We start from the raw sequence: 6502 nt of genomic DNA on the forward strand, positions 1-6502 counted from the left end.
CCTACCAAATTAACGGCTCGTAAAATCTAATTAACGTGAGAATTTCTAGGAAGTCAAGAATTAGTATAGGTATAGATAGATAGATAGATAGATATAGAGGTATAGATAGATAGATAGATATAGATAGATAGATAGATAGATAGATGACTAATTTGTTGCTACCTAACATTACTGCTTATTCCTGTTATATAGAGTTTTACACAAAAGTGAGTGTCACGTTAAAATAACTTAAGCTTTGTTTTGAGTAAATGATTTGATTATATTTTTTCTATTCAAGCTGATTGAATTCAGGATTGTAATGCACATAATTTTTTTCCATAGTTACTTATTAAAAAAATGAGATCCATGGGCACTAGCACACATGATATATTTTTATAGAAGAAGTCCACCCAGATGAGGCGCCAGAAATTCGTTCCCGACACGATTTGAACTCTGGGCGCGGGGTGCACCACCGTGACCCTTGCCACTGCATAGTTACTTATTTCATAGGGAATTATCTACTCATAACTCTAGGTAGGAAAAACTGATATCTATTTTTTATGGTGCAATTAATCGTACGTCATTCACAAAAGAAAGACATTGCAACCCTACCTTCCTTTACTCCCAAAAATCCCACCAAATTATTTTAGTAGTGTGTACAAAAAGGTTTCCTTTGAAATTGAAATCATGAGAGATGTGCGTGCGGGCCACTTTGCTACTTCAAGAAAAAAAAATAGCATCCGATGCTTCTCAGCATGTCATAAAACTTTGAACACATGAGCTCCCTTGTAATTAAATTTCAGCGTCTCGGCTAGGGCCCAATCGTGTTCGTCGCATCCTGCAACAACGTCCAATGTCCTCCCGTCCTGCTTCGGCTGCTCAAGGTTTTGAGTGGCACAAATATTACTTTTTTGATAAAGGATGGATTTTTATTGACTCAAAATGAAGCATCAAATGGATGCAAACACAGTGAGTATAGACATGGCCTCTGCACAGTAAGGATGCACACAACCAACACCAACACACGCAAAAAAAACACACACCAACAAATAGCAAAGTCATATACGACCAAAGCTATGCGTAGGCGAGGAAGAAAGACAGAAGCAATCAGATCCGTGATCGCAAACTACAGAAATGACCATATCCACAACAATCATCTAATGACACCACACAAACGACGAGATTTTTTTCAACAAGGGCCCATCTAAAGACAGAAGCAATGAGATTTCAGAAATGACCATATTCAGAAAGGGAGCGATACTCAAGCGCCGTCATCACCGGATCCAATCACCAAGGCCGGAATCTAGGTTTTCACCCTAAAGAAGCAGTCCGAGCATATCCAAACAATGCCTTCAACAAGGTAATCTCCATTGCCAGGTATAACCACCTCCGATCAGACCTAGGCTTTCGCCCTGGAGCTCGAGACCAGGTGCTCGAGTAGTCGAGCACCACCATGACGTTACTCATGTGATGTCGCCACCGCTTTTCCACGATCCCAGCAATTAATGTGATGTGACTATCGCTGCACAACCATACCTTTGCGTCAAGTCGTGGTCTGTCGATTGCTCGCCGCCGCAGAGAACCATTGGATCTGGAGGAATCCTCACGAAGATCTTTCGATGGTCAAGGTCCCCGCACTGCAATGAGGCCACCGCCGCGGCCAGTAGATCTGGGAGCCGTGCATCTGGCCAAGGCTGCCTGGGGCAAGTGGAACCTGACACTTCCGGCAGGCAACGCCGGTGTCATGACCACCGCTGCGATAGGAGGCGTTGCCAGCCCCTGCTAAGTCCGGCAGCAACAGGTGCGAGACCTCATCTCCGGTCACAGGAGCCATGACATCCCGCTGGCGGTAGTTGCGACCTGCGAGTCGTGATTGGATCTGGACGCGGTGTGCCCACACCATGGCGAACCAGATCCGTACTCCTCGAGGCTATGGCCAGCAACAAGAGAGCAGCCATCGCACGCCGCCGACCGGATTCAAGGTTCGGTTGGATCTGAGGCCCAAGCTATCCACCAGCAGATCACCAACAACACCAGGAAGAACAGCCCTGCTACCTTTGGCGCGGGCCTGGATCAGCTGTTCCATCTCTTCTTCTTCGATCAGCGACCTGCGGAATTCCGTGCATTATCCTTGCTGCCGCCCACCTGCCATTGGCCACCTAGGTAGTGAGAGTGAGTGGTAAAATACTTTGGTTGTCGCCGTCCTTCAGAGACGCAACAAGCAGACTGTATGCGTGCGCCATTCCAGGAAATTGTCATGAAACCAGCCCGCTACTGCGATGGCGACAGCGATGATGGCGACAGCGACATCGTACCTAGGCATTTCAGTACTTTCTCCCTGCAGTGGAATTAATGCTCGATCTTATTCTCCATTATCTTGTTATACTGAAGTGCTCGGTTTCGGAGCTTCCTCCTACTAGCTAATGTGACGCACCAAACAAAGAAATCCACAAGCCCAGGACATCTAGGCCCAGAAGTGATGGCCATTGGAGTCGATCGGGGTCGGCGAGCTCCGGCGTCGACCAACGTTGACGACGCTGCCACAGAGGTGGACTTCCTCTGTGCGCCGCGCAAGTGTGTGCTACTCCTGGCCAGCCTCACGGCCACCGGCGTATGGTTCAGCGTGCCGGGCATCTACAAGGCGCGCGACATGGTGTTGGTCTGCTGCAACGCCACTGCTGTTGCCGCGTCCGGGTACATTCTCCTGAAGCTCCAGAGCAAGGTATTAGGCACCCGGGGAATCAGATACTCTCAATTGCACTTCATCATCATCGTACACGTGCTTGGTCTAATTGGCGCATATAGCGCCGCGAGCGTGAAGACCTCTATCTCGGCTGTCACTTCAGCGGCAGCGGTACTACTCTACGTCGCTATTCAGGTCCTGCTGTTCTTGTCCAAGCCCGTGGGAAGGCTGCTCCCGGACGTGCAAGAAACACCGCCGCTGAAGTGCCTGAAATTCCAGAAGCGAGCTCGCCGGCAGCATAGTATGGTTGTATCAACAGAAGACAAAGTCAAAACCGCTGCCGCTCTCAAGTCTATAATTCTATCGCTGGCCATTTTGACAAGTGCGGCATATGAACTTAGGGTTGGGCCGCTGCCATCTGCAGACTCGGGTCAGGTGACACGGGCACCCACATCATGAATCCCATGGCGACGGAGATGGTGTACTTCCATTGGAATGACACCGCCTCCGTCGCGTCGCTGGTGTTCATTCTCCTCCACGTCCTGTGTAGGTTTTTCAGCAAGCAGAGAATCATGTACCCTGCGCTGCAGGTCGCCATGACCCTGGACCTGTTTACCTTTGTTGTCGCCTCCGCCAGCAAGAACTGCCTACAATTGCCTACATTTGTGTACATCTCAGTACTTCGTCCGGTGTCCCTCTATGCCGGCATCATGGCCATGGTTTCCATGTCAGAAATGTTCCTGACTTGCGCCGCATGGCAAAAAGTGTTGAGGGAGAAGATGGTACCCAATTGGCTCAACAAGTCATTTCAGCTGCCAAGCAATGTGCGCACCCAGGACACGCGACAGACAACTGGACGGAATTTGGAGGACTCGCGCCGATTTGTCTTGCTCGCTCTAATTGCGATAGCTAATATCATCACAAACCAAGCCAGCATGAGCCTCTCGCAGTTAGAGAGCAGGCCCGTCCTTGTGGTGGACAGTTCGGCATTCCACCTGAATGAGTTTTATGTAGGAAACCTCACGGACCAAGCCGGCATGAGTTTCCTATCCAGCTTATGGCAAGAGAACATATCAGGCTATGTTATAGGCAACCTGAACCTGGCTTTCTACTGCTATGCGACAGGTTTTACTGGGTCCCTGGTTATCATCGTGCTGCTGGCTAACAGGAAGATCTGGTCAAGCGGATTACAGTACTACGCCATGCGGCTGGGCATTGTTCTTGAGCTGCTCTGCTTTGTGGGCGTCTTGGCCGACGGGAACCGCCTAAGAAATCGATGGTGGTTATGTTTATAGACTTCTCGATCCTTCTAGTCGCCATGACTGTATTATTAAGAGGTCCTAGGCAGAGAGTCCAATCCATCCTTGAATGGTTCCAGCATACTTTTAGTCACCATGATTATAGGTAAAGTTCCTTTGTAGCTCAGGCTACCCAGAATCTTTTATCCTCAACCCTCCAGCCTTGCTTTGAGATCCGTACTCTCCAACTAACTAACAACAACAAGATTTCTCTTTTTTGTTTCTCGAAAATGAAACAACATATGAACTTCAAACTTTGCAGATCGAACAAACATTAGAACATCAATGTGTGAAAAAACATTCAGATTTTTTGGTCTGATATAAATATACAAAATGAGATTTTCTTTGAACAAAATCAGATTGTAGTTAGAATGTATTATTGTTCTGCAAAATTTGAAGTTCATATGTTGTGTCGTTTGAGAGAAACAAAAAAGACAAATGTGTTTGCATGGATCTTGATGCATAAATGGATGGCAAAGATAAGGGGTACCGTGTAGCCTGAGCTACAGAAAACCACACTCTTATATTATCAAGAGGTCCCGGACAGAAAGTCCAATCCATCCCCTAGTGGTTCCAGCATACTGAACGGGGACCCCGTGGCAGTGGAGATTTCTGCTCCGGTTCTTTTTTTTTTTGGGGGGGGGGGGGGGGGGGGGGGCACTCACCCTCGTCTTGGCCATACCGGTGATGCGCATGCTCACCAGTCCGTTGAGGATGTTCATGGCAATCTTCTTCGCCTTTTTTGGGGCCAACCATTGGCCATGGTGGCTCGCCCGATTAGTGCAGGTGCTGGCCAAGGGCTCTCCAACATCGGCGCAACCCGTGTCGAGGTTCCGCGTCAACTGTCTTCGGCGCCACCTCCTTGGCACGCGGTGGATGGTATGTCATTTTTAGTCATGTGCAATTTACTCTGTAAGGTAATCCACGCGGTCTGTTCCAAAGGATGTGTGGTTATACTAGTGTGCGTAATCTGGTTCCCTTCCCTGAAGTCCAACCTCAAGCTGAAGGTCAAGATCCCCAGTATATCAGCCCTAGTGGGTATGCGGATTGCACTTTATACCACGGCAATTACCGTGGACTTCCCGACCACGGAAACTACAACTACTACCATGGTCTCTTCGACCACCGAAACTACATCTATTGGGATGTGCACCTCGAGTACAGCCGTGACTACGTTAGGTACCAATAGCAGGAGCAGCAAGCATCCACCTCGAGTTGAACCAAGACCCAGGAGGAGCTGCAGGCCCAACACGCGGCTCATCGGCGACGAGTGGGTAAACTAGTGGATGTCTGGACAAAAAACGGCGCCGTGAAAGCATGGTTACATGCAGTTGTAAATAGTACGTATTTGGGTATTTCGACAACGAGGTCTTTCTTCTAAGACGCTCCAAATTGATATGAGCCGTCCACTTCTGTCAATGCAGTGGCTACTATTAAATCCATCTCGAGGTATTTGGATGAATACCTATTTGGTGGATCTTTTGTTTTTCTCTTCCAGGAACCAGATTTGAACTGGTGACACAAGGATTTTCAGTCCTTTGCTCTACCAACTGAGCTATCCTGACCTTTTCGTGTGCTCATCCTAGCACAGTATTTGTATCTGTCAATTAAAGGGACTACAAAATCAATTACGATGAGCGAATAGTACATTCTTGATGAATAGAACCATGGAACAACGTAAGCTTAACATTCAAACTGCATGTATGCCCAATGTTCAGGAGGTAATTATACGTTCAGAAGATTTTCCTGTCAATGTGAATATCTACTCTACACCTACCATGGAGGAGAGCCCCTGCAGTTTACAGAGTCGAACAACAATATCTTGCAGCGATTAAGCAAAGAAATCGACTTGCCACATGAGTTTGAGATGGATGAATCTGAGGATTTCCCGTATCAGAGCCCGGGCGAGCAGATCACAATGGGAAGGAGCGCGACGAACCTGTGGCGGCTACCCGATGACACGGCTGTGCTTCGGCGTTTGCTCTGCTAATTCCGCCTGTAGGCTGAAGACGAAGTTCATTGCAGCGGATGATTCCTCCGACCCGCCCGCCCAAACGCCGCCGCCGTCCGCCGAGGCACGGGCTGGCCGGTCTCTGTTCCCCAACATCCGCCGCCTGCAATCGCTCGCCGCCCGGCGAGTCTCCGTCAGTCCGCTGCCGAACCAGTCGAACGCCGCAGATGGGAGTGATCCAATTAGATTGATTACGAGGTTGAAGAAGGGGATAAGTTGTCCGTGAAAAAAAGGATAAGTTGAGTTGGAGAGATGGGATGAGTGGTTGAAAAGTGTTGGGATATCCTCCTCATGTGGGATGTGAAGAGATGACCATTTAAGGGCCTTTTAGGTAGCCCAAAGAGGTGCAGAAGCCCACTACCCATTAGGGTTATGACCTAGGGTCATTTTGGACTTTGCACATGAATGGATGGGGATGCTTTACCCTCCATCCAGCAGCCACCACCAAGTGTGACGAAAATCAGTTCATCCTCCAAGAAAGAAGAAGAGAGAAAACCAAGAGAGCAAGGGAAGAAAAGGAAGATTGAAGGG

General features: G+C 48.6%; 1 non-coding gene across 1 annotated transcript; it reads right to left on the reverse strand.

Annotated features, from left to right (window-relative positions):
* Positions 1-5452: 5452 nt before the first annotated feature.
* Positions 5453-5525, reverse strand: TRNAF-GAA. The gene has a single exon. It is a non-coding gene; the product is annotated as a tRNA-Phe (tRNA).
* Positions 5526-6502: the final 977 nt, after the last annotated feature.

The sequence above is a fragment of the Triticum urartu genome, chromosome 6, assembly GCF_003073215.2.
Source record: "Triticum urartu cultivar G1812 chromosome 6, Tu2.1, whole genome shotgun sequence".
Taxonomy (NCBI): domain Eukaryota; kingdom Viridiplantae; phylum Streptophyta; class Magnoliopsida; order Poales; family Poaceae; genus Triticum; species Triticum urartu.